At 40.8% G+C, this 13749-nt stretch overlaps 1 protein-coding gene across 2 annotated transcripts in view; it reads left to right on the forward strand.

Moving 5' to 3' along the window:
- Window positions 1-441: 441 nt before the first annotated feature.
- The window catches only part of nlgn4xa (neuroligin 4 X-linked a), an 89638-nt gene continuing 76330 nt past the window's right edge, over window positions 442-13749 (forward strand). The window contains exon 1 of one of the 2 annotated variants that reach the window (XM_039793626.1): window positions 442-830. The gene's annotated coding sequence lies outside the window, so the exon portion shown is untranslated. The remainder of the gene's footprint in view (window positions 831-13749) is intronic. The other variant, XM_039793627.1, reaches the window with a different exon arrangement.

A 13749-nucleotide genomic window follows, 5' to 3' on the forward strand; every position in this document is an offset into this window, starting at 1 on the left:
AATTCAACAACATGTAAACCTATTCTAGTAGACCAAGAGTACCAATATGATGCTGAAAACGAGAACAATAGAGGCTCAATCAGCCAGTATGTTTACAGTCACAACATTCCATGTTTATTCATCATGAATATACACCCAGATTTGACACATTTTTTTTTTTTTTTTTTTTTTTTTTTTTTTTTTTTTTTTTCCAGCCCATTTCTTTTTTTTTTTATTTTTTTAACTCCAATTTGCTGAGCCCCCCAATGTTTACAAGGTCTGGCTCCGCCCCTGCTGTGTGTCATGTGCCAGAGCTGCCACAACACAAAGGCTGGTTAAAGGGTGATTGAGAGAATGCGGCAATCTATTGGCTGCAGGTTTAGTAAATTTCAGACTGTGTAGTCCAATGGAGGGAGAGAGAGAGGGATAGAGATAGAGAGGGGGGGGGGATGGAGAGAGAGAGAAAGAGAGCGAGAGACCTGGTTTCTCTAACACTAATCTTGCCCTCGCAATACACTCTCTCTATGAGAGCAATTAGATTCAGCACGGTTCCCAGAGCCTCTGCAATGACTCATTGAAACATCTTATGTCCTGATAGAGAGAGCCGCAGTTTTTTTTTCTCCCCCATCACACACACGCACGCACACGCGCGCGCACAGGACGTTGGCTGTAGCAGGGCTGCCTTTCAGTGCATCGGGACTTCTGTACTTTGGATTTGCAGATTTACAGCACATGAGGCTGTCTGCCTTGGCTGGCTGGACGTGCACTTAAGGCTATTTGTGTTTTGTTTTTCCTGCTGTGTTTTTTTGGGACTTACATAAAGAGTGGGACGGCTGGAGATACAGGCTGAGGTAAGTGTGCTGCAGGCTGCATGTGATGCGCAGATTTTCTTCCAGCAGGGAAACATGGCTATAAAAATGTACAAATCTATCCTCTCTCAGACCCTCGCTGACAGCTTCTGCAGACGCTTTTCACTCACCCAGAAAAGGAGCACAATAAACAGGGCATTCATCCAGAGACATTTGTCGTTTTGACAATCCGAACTTGTTATAAAATCATCATAAAACAGGCGTGATACAGAGGTTTTAATCCGCACAGCTACGCAGCTTCTTGCGCACTTTACCTCGACTCCAGTTGGGAACAAATGCTCATTTATAAATCAGTGTTTGGCGATTTAACTATAAAACTCGTTGCCAAAAAAAGCAACAGCTCGGTTAACTTTAAAAGGAGAGCGGCGTGTGTGTGTGTGTGTGTGTGTGTGTGTGTGTGTGATGTCGCACACAGCGCTTTTCTCTCAACATGCAGAAAGCGTTTTAAAACCATTTCACACCTGCGTTTTTCAGCCCCAACTCTTTTGTGTCTGAGGTGCAGCATCTTCTCTTCCAGCTCTCTCTCTCTCTCTCTCTCTCGCTCTCTCTCTCCTCTCGCTCGCTCGCTCTCTCTCTCTCTCTCGCTCGCTCTCTCTCTCCTCTCTCTCTCTCTCTCTCTCCAAGCAGCCACAAGATGGTGGTGTAGATATCTCGATGTGGGTTTTGAGGCGGGTAAAGGGGTTGTGAAGGGAGGGGGATGGGGGGCAGGGTTGAGTGGGGTTTGTGCTTTGCATGATTTTCATGATTTTTTATTTTTTTTTTACATCTACACTGCTAGATGCTATGATTTTCAGCTTGTGTTCACACTGGGTGGCATTCACACAGGCAGGCTGCTGGTTTAACATGGTATGACCTTGTGTGTGTGTGTGTGTGTGTGTGTGTGTGTGTGTGTGTGTGTGTGTGTGTGTGTGTGTGGGTTTTATCTATGTCTCCAAGATGAAATGATGTCCTTAGTAGAGCTGTCAACCTTCCTCTTCAATACCATTCAAATTTCATTTGTTTTTGGCTTTAATATTCTAATTATATTTAAATATTTAATGCTCAAATTAAGCCTATTATTAATATATAGGCTACTACAATACTGGTTGTTATACATTCTGTCCACTAGAGCAGTGATTACCACGCATGGGTAGGCCTACTTCTGCCGTTGGGTAATGTTACGTGGAAAGATCGTAGAGTAGCTCAACAGGAAGTCAGCTGTAACACCTGAACGCTACATGTAATAGTATGTGAAAACTAGGGTAGTTAGCAAGCTAGCACAGACATTTAGCTAAAAGCTCCGGACGGAGCCACGGTGCCTCTGCTAACTGGTCTCAGGAAGGAACTTGTTTTGGTGGAACATGTGGACGTTCAAAAGACGTTTTAGTCGCGTAACAGAAAACTCTGATTGGACAGATAGTCTAGCTAGCTGTCTGGATTTACCCTGCAGAGATCTGAGGAGCAGTTTTTTTTTTGGGGTTGTATGATATTGCACGAAAAGTTATGCACACCAGTTTGTATGACATCCTACGAAAATTACAGCGATCACAGAGGTCACATGACCGTTAAGTTTATTGGTCTTTACAGTTTTATATTTAGCCGACAAAAGGTGACTGTGAGCCGGGTACAGAGCACCGCGAGGTGGCGGTCCTTTCAGAGGTCATTACAGTTGAGGTTAGCTGACAAAAAGTGAGCGTCATGCGGCGATGACAATTAAGTTTAGACAACAAAACGACTAGTTTGGATTAGAAAATAGATTGTGGTGTAGTTTCATAATCGATTCATCTTTGCAGCTCTAAATATGTGTGCCTGCTCTAACTGATAATAAATCCATCTCTAATGACAAATTCCTAAAAAGCGTGATATCTTCCTCCAGTGCAGCTCAGCTTTGACTCACTCAGTCTTTCACAGAGAGGGAGGGGACATTGCAGGTGTAGGATTAACAGCCAACGACTACATCTGAAGATTATGGTAAATCGTTGTCTGACAGTGATTGAGAGAGCTAGATGTGTCTGACGTCTAGGAATCTGCTTGTTGATGTTAAAAACATTTGAGCTCTGTGTCCAATCAAAACAGTCTTCCTATGTCTAATCCTTTTCCTTTTGTTCTTTTTTCAACAAACTGCACTGTTAATCCAGGAGCAAAGTCATTTTAAATGAAAGTTAGGCCTACAACATTCACACGCAACTCCGTAATCTCCTCCTGCATGTTCCAAATAAGATGGAGGATTTCTGGAACATGTCAGGACACAAATGCAGGAAATTGGTTTTATTTCTTTTTTTGTCAGACAATAATCTTTGGCCTTTAAAATGTGCACTTGTGCTTTTACCTTCAATATCCTTTTGCATTTTGAATTCCACTGACCCCCAGTCTTCCCTGCTAAATCTGGCCCAAATGTTGCAGTTTTCATATAAAAATGGCAGAATGTTTTCAGCCTATCAAATATAGAGGTCTCTTGCTCTTTTCTGTTTTATATATTATTAAAATGAATATCTTTGGGTTTTGGACAAAATAAGACATTTAAAGAGTTGGATTTTGAGAAACTGGGATGGACATTTTTTAAAAAAAATTCTGAAATTGAATTCACCAAACGATTCATTGAGAAAATAGACTGTAGAATAATCGATAATGCAAATAATCGTTAATGATTTTTCTTTTAGTCACCTTTTTTCTTACCAATTCTTTTAACCCCCCAGGTTTTTGCATATGAGCCGACTTTTTCAAGAAGCTGGTTGAAGGAATGAAAGAGTCAGCCACCGCTGGAACACTTAGAATCCTGTTTTGCAGGGAATATTAGCTGAATAATCCCTTTCATTAGCCATGGAAACAGCTTAATTGGAGTATTGTTTTTCAGAATAAAAGCAAAAACGGATTATTAAGTGCATGTAAACATATGATGATTAAGTCAATTAGTAATCACGTTAGGGCGTTTTCACACCTGTAGTTTGATTGCTTCGCTCCGAATCAGTTGATGAGTTAGTAAACTTGGAGCTGTTTCCCCTTGGTTTGGTATCGTATCACACCTGGAAAAGTCCAAGTGTACCAATTGGTCAGATGTGTCTGGGGCGGGAGCAAGAAAGTAAATACAGGAAGAAGATCCTATGTTCTGGACTAGTGCATATCTGTTGCATCTCCATGGTCAAACCAGCTCATTTCATTTAAATAATCAGACATTGTTTGGCGAGCGACGTCACTATATCTACTCTGGTCAACGAGACTTCGCTCTGCTCTGCCGATGTCTGTCTCCAACTTCAGCGGCGGCTGGTTTGACCACAGAGATGCGAGTAGCGGATGGCGAGTTTGCCTGTAGTCTCTTTCTGTGAGAGAAACCTTGAAGCTGCTACAGGTCGCTGCTCTGCCGCATCGCAGATTGCAAAGCACACTTGACTACAGGAGACATTAGCTCAGACTAGAGGAGTAAATATAGTTGGTGTGGTACAAGATCGAATCACGTTCTCACCACAAACGAACCGCTCCAGAGTTTAAGTGAAAGCGTAGCTTTTCCGAATTGGTACGCTTGTTTTGGTCCGCGTTCGGCGTGCATCCAAGTGCGATTGCTGCATTCCCACCTGCCCAAATGAACCGCACCAAGGGGGAAAACCAACTCTAGTGCAATTGAACCGAACTAAATAAGGCAGGTATGAAAGCGCCCCTTAAATAATCAGCCTTATGGTTAGGGTTAGTCCAATGTCAGCTGCAGGCCTCCCATCATGTATTACATCAACACATTCATGGGACAGGTTGATGTTAAGCAGGCAGTTGTTTCCTGATTTGTCCAAACACGGGTAGAAACAGCAGCAGCTGTGTAACATGTAGCCTGTTTTGTGTAAGCAGAGCCGCTGGAGCTCTGAAGGAGGGATTACTGCACAGTGAGACGTCCTTGTTGTATGCAAATCCCACACACTTTCATCACTCCAACATTCCTCTGTTGTGTGTAGAACGTGGTAGCCTATTAATCAACTTTTCAACATTTCTAATAATATAACCAATTCCCATTTTTTCAACTATTCCTACTACTTCACCTACATCGTACACATTCAAGCCAGCATTCCAGTGAAGGGGCAGATTTTCTAAAAACTATTTAAATATTCCACATCTTTCAGACATTATTGGTATTATTCAACTTTTTAATGACATTCATACTAATGAAACCCATTCCCACTTTTTTTCAACTATTCCTACGATTTCACTTTACTTACACATTCAAGCCAGCAATCCAGTTTAGCATCAGCTTTTCAACATACAACATTCACACTGCCATTTCTTCCGAAAATGCATTCTCTAGTTACTCTAAGATTCCTCTGTTGTGTATAGATCTGTTAACTATATGTTTAACCATATTTGGAGGAGTGAAGAGAGTTTAGCAGCCTCAGGTGAATATTTTTCTGACTCTGTCCTTCCCTGAAAAACGCCCCCCATAAGTGTTTTTTTCCAGCATCATTCTGACCTATATTTAGGTTTATAGTGGCGGCGCCCTCTAGTGGCCGTAGTAGTTCTGACGGGAGCAAAGCAAAAAGAAAGGTGAGGAAGTTTGGGCAGGTGGGGGGTGGATGGGTCAAACAAACACAGGACTTTCACCCAGGAGACCGGGGTTCATGTCCCTTTTCAAGAGAAAAGTAAATAGTTTTGCTTTTTTTTTACTTTAGGGAAAAAATGGAGCTACGTCGCATTCTGCGTCACGTGGTAACCTTCAGGAAGTGAAGTCACGTCTGATTTGAACCCAAACCTCCATATTTTTATCAACTTAACTCTGTAGTTTTGGTGTCTAATGTACGTAACGCTCAAGGTTTTAAACACATCGTTAATGTTCGCAGTTTGGTTAGGTTTAGGCACCAAAACGACTTAGTTAAGTTTAGAAAAAGATGGTGGTTTGGGTTCAAATCAGACGTAACGGAGCTCTGTTTGTTTCATTAACAAAGTTTTTTTTTTTTTAAGAAAATGACCATTTTTAGTAATGTTGCGTGTCTTGGTAGTTGTGTATTTTTTGTCATTTAGCATCTTTTTGCATCTCTGTAGTCATTTTGGGTCATTTGTCATGGTTTTTATTTTTTATCAGTAACATTGTGTGAGTCATGGTCCTATGGGGCCAGTAAGCCTGTGTTTGGTAATCCATCCACGTTCAGAAGCACAGCCCCAACATATACAGTATGTATAATATATACCGTCTGTATACGTGGTAATTATCATCTGCTGTGACATTTCACAGTTGGGAGAAAAGGATCACTCTGTAATGATTGAAATGCAAACGACACGGAGCACCTTTGTTGGTATTCATGAGACTTTATCTCCTGTAATCGTTAAGAGTGAGAACAATGTTCACAATCTCCTGTGTGCTCCGGAGAAACACAATGCTCACTCTGCAACCGCTTATCCAAAAAACACCACATTATTACACATTTTTTTACGGTTTTGTGTCTGTTTTCAGTCATTTAGCTTCTCTTTGTGGTGGGTTTTGCATCTGTGACAGTGCCGCCGTGTGAGTTGGCTGCAAACAGCCGCTGATGTTTCTCAGATAGAAGTTCATGGTTATGTAACAGCCCCTGTAGGCAAACAGCCAATGATGAACAGCCTGCGGCTGCACTTACACTACAAACAAAATGACGTTATCAAGGCCGTCCATCTCCTGTTGCTAGGGTATCTTAAATGACAGAAGTGGCAAAAACGGCGAAAAAAGCTGTAATCTTCGCTGCCATTTTTGTAAATTTCCTCTTTATTTCGAGTCCCATTCCTGCTGGAACATGTCCGGTTGTGTAGTATTTGGTTAAGAAGCCTTTATTCATGCTTTTTGACGGTAGAAAGTGCTGCTATACCACAGTTGCATAAACTCATATTCATGCTACATGTAGCTACATGCTAACATCAGAGAAACCTGTAATCTTGGCTGCAAATGTTATTAATTTCACCCAAATTTCGAGTCACATTCCTGCTGGAACATGTCTTGTTGGAAAGCTTTTGGTTTAGAAGCCTTTATTCATGATTTTCGATGCTCGAAAGTGCTGCTAATCCATTACAACCAGTCTCCGGCTGAAGCGGACTGTACAGAGACTCCATAGATCCTGTATGTAAATGCCGACCATTCAGAGCAGACTTTCTTTTTAAAGAAACAGGCGCCCCCAACAGAGCGTCTCAGACAGAGGCGGGATACAGGTGTATTCAGACAGACATATTTGCAGATCATCTGTATTGGTGTTTTATTTGACCGATAACCAATTTTATTTTATTGATAGTATCAACTCATAACAAGAGTTATCTCAAGACATTTTACAGATAGTAAGTCTAGACCACACTCTATAATATACAAACACCCAACAATTCCAGTAATTCCCCCAAGAACAAGCATTTAGTGCGACAGTGGCAAGGAAAAACTCCCTTTTAGGGGAAAGAACTTTTTTTTTTTTTTGTTTTTTGGTTTTTAAATATAATAAGTAATTTAAAGATAATGGAACTATGGTAAATCCAATATTAGTTGTTGATGTAGTAGGGCGTACCGTAGCAGGGTGTAGCAGGACGTAGCTAGGCACTGCAGGGCGTTACAGGGTGTAGCAGGATGTAGCAGGGCACTGCAGGGTGTAGCAGGACGTAGCTAGGCACTGCAGGGCGTTACAGGGTGTAGCAGGACGTAGCAGGGCACTGTAGGGGGTAGCAGGGCATGGCAGGGCACCGAGCACAACCACAACCACGGCGGCTGCAACCATGATTTAGGTGCCATACTAATCCAAGGAAAACCAATAAAGTTAATTAAAAAGTGTGCTACTTTGGTTCCACTACGGCTCTGTAAAAAGTCTGCTACACCTGCAAACAAACAGATTTTTGTTTTTATTTATTCATTTTTTTAACACCGTATTATGTTTAAAGTTTCAGTTTTATTAAATAATTGCTTGAAGCATTTAATCTAACTTTTGTGTTGGAGTTTGTAGCATTCCAAATTGTCAGTGTTGACTAAACGATTTTCATGTTCTAGTAGAAACTTAAAATAGAAGTATAAATCTGAAAAGGGAAAGGGTATATAATAGGTCTCCTTTAACATGAGCTCCAAGCATTTAGGAGTTAAAAGCCCAAGAAAATCAGTTTTCCTTATTAAAATGCAAATGTGTGTAATGTAATCAGTGGAGATGCTGTAGGGGAAATTATGAAGATGTATAATGTTCTACTGTTGGGTTCCTGTGATCAGTAACCCATGGTCATAATAACACTGAGTAGAGACATTGGTAATGTGCGTCTCCCGTAGTTTAACGCCAGATGAATACCAGGGCTTCCTGGAATTTAGGAAACCTGGGGTAAATACTACTATTAAAGGATACGTATGCTATAGTGACAGAAAGCATTTAAGGGGGGGCATCTTTCTGCTCTCCATTGACTTTGTATTGTGTAAAGGTTTCCTCCTCATTACAGAAACATGTCTATGTGTGCTGATGTACACTACCAACAGGGTCAAGAACCCAGAACTTGAGCTAACGTTATGTCCAACATTACATGTGCAGCAAGCATTGTCAAAGCAAGTGTCAGTTTTAGGCTAACTATATGTCTAAGTTAAGCTAATGCATTTTTTTTACCAAGTAAAAACATCCAAATGTCAGTTTGAGGCTAACTAAAGCAGTTGATAGAATAAAACTTGTGTTGTAGTGGGATGTGGATAAATCAGAAGGCTTTGGTACTGTGTTTGCAAATGTCTTAGCCTGCTAACACATAGCTAACTTTAGCTAACAGCTAACTTTCCTTCTCTGGTAGACAAAGGGAGCTAAAATAATCCTTTGACATGCTTACTCGATGTTTGTAGCTATCTACAGGTACTATGTTAGCGTTTTAGCCATTAGTTGCATGTTGAGGGGTTTTAGTTTGTGTTGTGAAGAAATGTTCTAAATAACTAACAACATTTAATAGTATGAATGGCTTTACAACTGAAAAATGTTTTTGTTATTACAGCGGCAAAGTAGGCTACCGAAAAAAAGGGTTGGGAATTCCACGTAACAGGTCCAAAAGTTGACCAAGAAAACAGAGAACTCAACTTGAATGTTGCGTAAAAAGTTATAAGTAACTTGATTAAATGTTTTGTTATTGCCATTTGTTCCGGGCCTCTGATTGTTCGCCGGTGGGCGTGGCTTTCAGAGTATGCAGGATGCAATTTGTCTGGCACATTTTCTCCTGATGGGACAGCACGATTCTTCCCCTCAAAGTGTGTGTCAATTGTCAGCGTCATTTCCACGCTTCCCATTCATTTCTATGGGAGCAGCCGTGCAATGCATTCTGGGACCGTCGCTGGGACTTTGGAGAAGTGGGGCGTCAAGGCCCCCACTCCTTATTTGCAGAAAGTTGAATCCAGCTCACTTTATGCAAATGAGGAGCGGCTGGCTCGGCTCGTCACCTCTCAAAAGCTGACGGAAATCTTTTAAACTGACCGTTGTCAATCTGAAATGAAGACAGATTATTAACTATTTTCATAAAATAAGAGATCGTATTCCAAACGACCCCCCATTACAGTCAGTTTTGAAATTCGGGAGCAGCCAGCCCCATGTGACGCGTTCGTTCAATCAGCGTTCGTCCAAATGGTGGTTGAAGGAGGGTGGAGCCTGTTTTCTTTGCTCGTCATTGGTCAGTGAAGAGAAACTGGTGGCGAGAACATCTAGCGTGCAAGGCGCGTACGGTATATGGAAACTACTATGATAAGGAGCCTCAGCTGTTTATTCCCCCTCTCTATATTCCTGGCAGGGAGGGTTGGATTACCAACTGCCCCAGACCCTCAGGGGATCCAAAGGCTCCAACTCCACCATGCAGTTAGTTAGTGGTAATTACATTAATTGCAAAGTGTGTCTGTTGAAGCTGTATACACAACTAAAGGACATTATAGACTGAAATAATGAAGAGCCTTAAAGGAAAAAAAACTTTGTTACCATACAGGTCTGTGCTTACATGTTCCCTTTTAACAACATAAATGTGTGCTGAATCAACTCCAACTAATTTGGTTTCTAATTATAAAATGACCTTTTGTCTGGCTGAAGGGGACTGTACATCCTCTAATACCCATTAGGGGTTTAATATTATGTTTTGTGATACTATATCGATTCTTGAAAACACTGTATTGATTTTAAACTAGCAGACCCGTGGGACCGCCATCGATCTTGGCCGACATTAGTCTTTAAGCCTTTATTCAACGGTATATAATGTTGTAAAACACCTCGACAAAGCCCTGTCTCATAAACATTATGTTACCATACAACCAAAACTAGTTTTCTCTTGGATTAGGTTTGTTTTGACATCCAAATATGTTTCTATGGATGGAGGCGTAGGTCAAACAAACAGAAAAGGATTGTGGTTTAGGTTGAATACTGAGTACCGATCCGATACCAGTGCATTACAAAACACTTGAACTCTTTGTGAAACATGAACAAACACAAACAATGAACGCCAAAGAACTTTCTTTTATCATCCAGTTTGACAGCGAGTCATAACGGAAAAAAGAACATAAACTACTTTAAAGTAGATTTTCTTCTGGGCTAAATTACGTATCAGATCGGTGCATGAACTCCAGTCCTCGCCGATAATGATACCAGCATTTTAGGCAGTATCGGAGGCTTTTCCGATCCTGGAATCAGGATCGGAACAGCTCTAGTTACTTTACTTCCTGAAGGTTAGACATTCAATAGTCAGTCCTACTTATGAAATCGACGATTGCTGAATTAAACCTTCACTTACTTAGCGTGTTTAAAAAACGGTATCTTGATGAAATTAAGCTTTTTCTTAATTTTTTTAACCCAGTAGATGGCGCTCTCTGTTCAACAAAAGGTTGAAAGCACTCTGAGAGCACACACCAAGAGCGTCATCTAGTGGGCTCGGAAAATAAAGTCAACACTTCATTTGGACATCACTTTAATAAATCAAAGTATTGGATGGATTCAAATGTTCACCCGATGGCGGTGCTAGATGAAAAGTTAAGGTATCACAGAGGTTTTTTTAAATTAATTTATGACCAAATCAAGTCGGTAGGGGAACCGTGAATGTCTGTACAAAACTTCATGGCAATCCGTATTTCAGTCCGGACCAAAGTGGTGAAATGACCGACTCATTTTTCAGTTGAAAATAGTTGGTAATTTAAGTCAACAAAATTGTCTTTCCCCTCAAAAAAAGGTCTATTCATTTCCTTCTAAACTATGTCAGTTTGCAGTGTATTCTGGGTATTCTCTCTTCAAAGTAAAATGAGTGCAGCTCGGCCTCTTTCACTCCGGTGGAATAGTTTGGAGAGAGCGCTATACGAGGACATTTTCCTGGGTAACAACCAGACATTTTAGAAACTATTCCCCCCCCCGCGAAATAAATCTGAGGGGTTTGTTTACTGCAGTGTTCTCTTCCCCTTCTCACTGCCGGCTCCAGGAATGAATGATGAGATGTTTTCACCTCTGTTTTTTGCCACTTGTCAGCATGTGTCATTGATTGTTTCCATGGAAACGCGGCTTACAGCTCTGTGTCGAGCCTGAGGGTGCAACAGCAAGCAATTAACGGTTGGTTCACCCAATTTACAAGGAAATAAATTCCAACTAACCCGGGGGGCATTTCAACTCTACAGTTAAAAGTTGAGGCTGGCATTACTCTTAATATTGTTATTTTACTTTGTGTCTCTTTTTAGGCCTACTTATTTTGGGTCATTTTGGGTCTCTTTGTGTTCGTTTTACGTTTGTTTTTTGTCGTTTTGCATCTTTATTTGGTCATTTTTTTCATCTTTGTGGTTGTTCTGTTTCACTTTGTACTCATGATGCGTGGTAAAGTTGTTCTTTGTCACTTCATGTCAGTTTGACGTGTTTTGCGTCTTCATATGTTTAGTCGTTTCACACATACAGTTGTTTGTGGTGGTTTTGTGTCTCTTTGTGTACATCTTTGGTCTACTTTTGTATTATTTATGTGTTATTTTTGTGTCTCTTTGGAGTAGTTTTGCATCAATGTTTAGTCGTTTTACTTCTTTTTGTGGTTCGTTGTGTCTCTTTGTATTCATTTTGGGTCATTGGTGGTGGTTTTGTGTAGGGGTGGGCGTTATATATCGTTTACAATAATATCGTCATTGTTGTGTTAACAATGTGCAAATTGACATTATCAAGTATTTAAATTACTTAGAAAAAAACACTTCAAAACAGCATTGGAACGCTACACATTCACTCATGTCAACAAAGATGGCGGCGCGCTATTGTGCAGCGGCTGCTAGCTCTCCTGTCGGTGTATATTTATACAAGTACAGCCACACTGAAATAATCTATATAGGACTACGATACAACACAGCCGTTACGAGAGCCTTCCAGGCGGCTCATAACATCTCGGAGGACATAGCCAGACCGGGCGCTGCGTGGATTGTTGTCCGCATCTAGCACGCCGAGCTAGCTACCGGCAGGATGAGAACATAACTCCGGCAAGACCAGAGGCGGAGGACTGCATTTTGTGCAGAATGAATGGAGTACCAACCGCAGGATCGTTGCCCAGCACGGCTCACCTGGAGCCCCGTCGGTAATATACAGGCCATTTTATTTACCACGAAAACAGCACACTGCCATCTACGTAGCCCCCGATGCTAACGTTAGCACAAGTTTGGCTCACTGCTTACCATAATGAACAAACTCCAGCGCGATCACCTGGAGGGGATACATATTATAGCAGGGGACTTTTACAAGGCGTCTTTAAAGTCTGTACTCCCCAGCTTTTTCCAGCATGCAGCTCGTGCTACTAGAGGGAAGAACACACTAGACCATGTATACTCTAACATAGCATACAGAACTGCGCCTCTACCTCACCTGGGCCAATCAGGTCACATCCAACTATTTCTGATTCCAGCATAAATCCTGGTCAGAAGGACTATACAGCCAAGTAGAAGGACTATCAGAACCTGGCCTGACACTGCCCTGTCTCATCTCCAGGACTGCTTCCAATAAGGACATGGTTGTGTGCAATATGTTACAGAACAGAGCCCTTTATTATTAGGATTTAATCTTGTTTGTATGCTGCACAATTTAGATTACAGCAGAGGTGTAGAACTGAATGTTTACTCAGAGTTCAATGTTCCTATACTAGTTCAATTAGTATTAGTATAGTATTTGTATTTTGTCTTTAAATTGTTTTTACTTCAATACTTTCAAAGAAAATAAATAAGAATTGTTTTCATTCAACATTGTGCCCATTATTATAATCGGTGATTAAGTAACTCAGACTTTTAAAAACACAATTTTATCGTCAAAATCTGCAAAAATATCGAGATATTATTTTTTGTCCATATCGCCCACCCCTACTTTTGTGTCTAAATTGTTGTCGTTTTGTGTCTCTTTGTGTTCTATCTTTTGTTGTTTTACATCTATTTTTTCCATTTTGAGTGTATGTTTAGTTTTACTTTTCTTTGTACTCATTTTGTGTCTCTGTGTGTTAATGTATGTGTCGTCTTGGAGTTGTTTCTCATTTCACTTTTCTCTGGGGTTGTTTTGTGTCTCTCTGTGTTCATTTGTACGTAGTTTTGTTGTCGATATAAGTCTCTGTAGTCTTAAAGCCTCTCAACAGCCACCCAGGTGTTGTCACTTATTCTGGCTGATTATCTGCTCAGGTTGAAGACATGAAGGTGGATTTTTAGCACCCAGTTTATAGTTGTGTGTGTGTATTTGAGAGATCATTGCAGCCCTAGTCAGGAATAGCTTGAATCCTTTCTGTTTTCCCCACACAAAGAAGAAAAAATGCCCAAAACTTAGAAAAAAAGCAAAGAGTAGTGAAACTCTAACCCTAAAAACAGATTGGCATGCACTCTGACTCTATCAGCAGGATTCCTCTCATTTATTCATGCAGCCTTTTTTAATTTCTATTTCATTATCAGAAAGGAATCCGTGCCGGTCAGCATGAGATTTAATAATTGCAAATCAATTATTAAATCTCATGCTGACCGGCACGGATTCCAGACCAAATGTCT

This window comes from Perca fluviatilis, chromosome 24 (genome assembly GCF_010015445.1).
Source record: "Perca fluviatilis chromosome 24, GENO_Pfluv_1.0, whole genome shotgun sequence".
In the NCBI taxonomy this organism is placed as follows: Eukaryota; Metazoa; Chordata; class Actinopteri; order Perciformes; family Percidae; genus Perca; species Perca fluviatilis.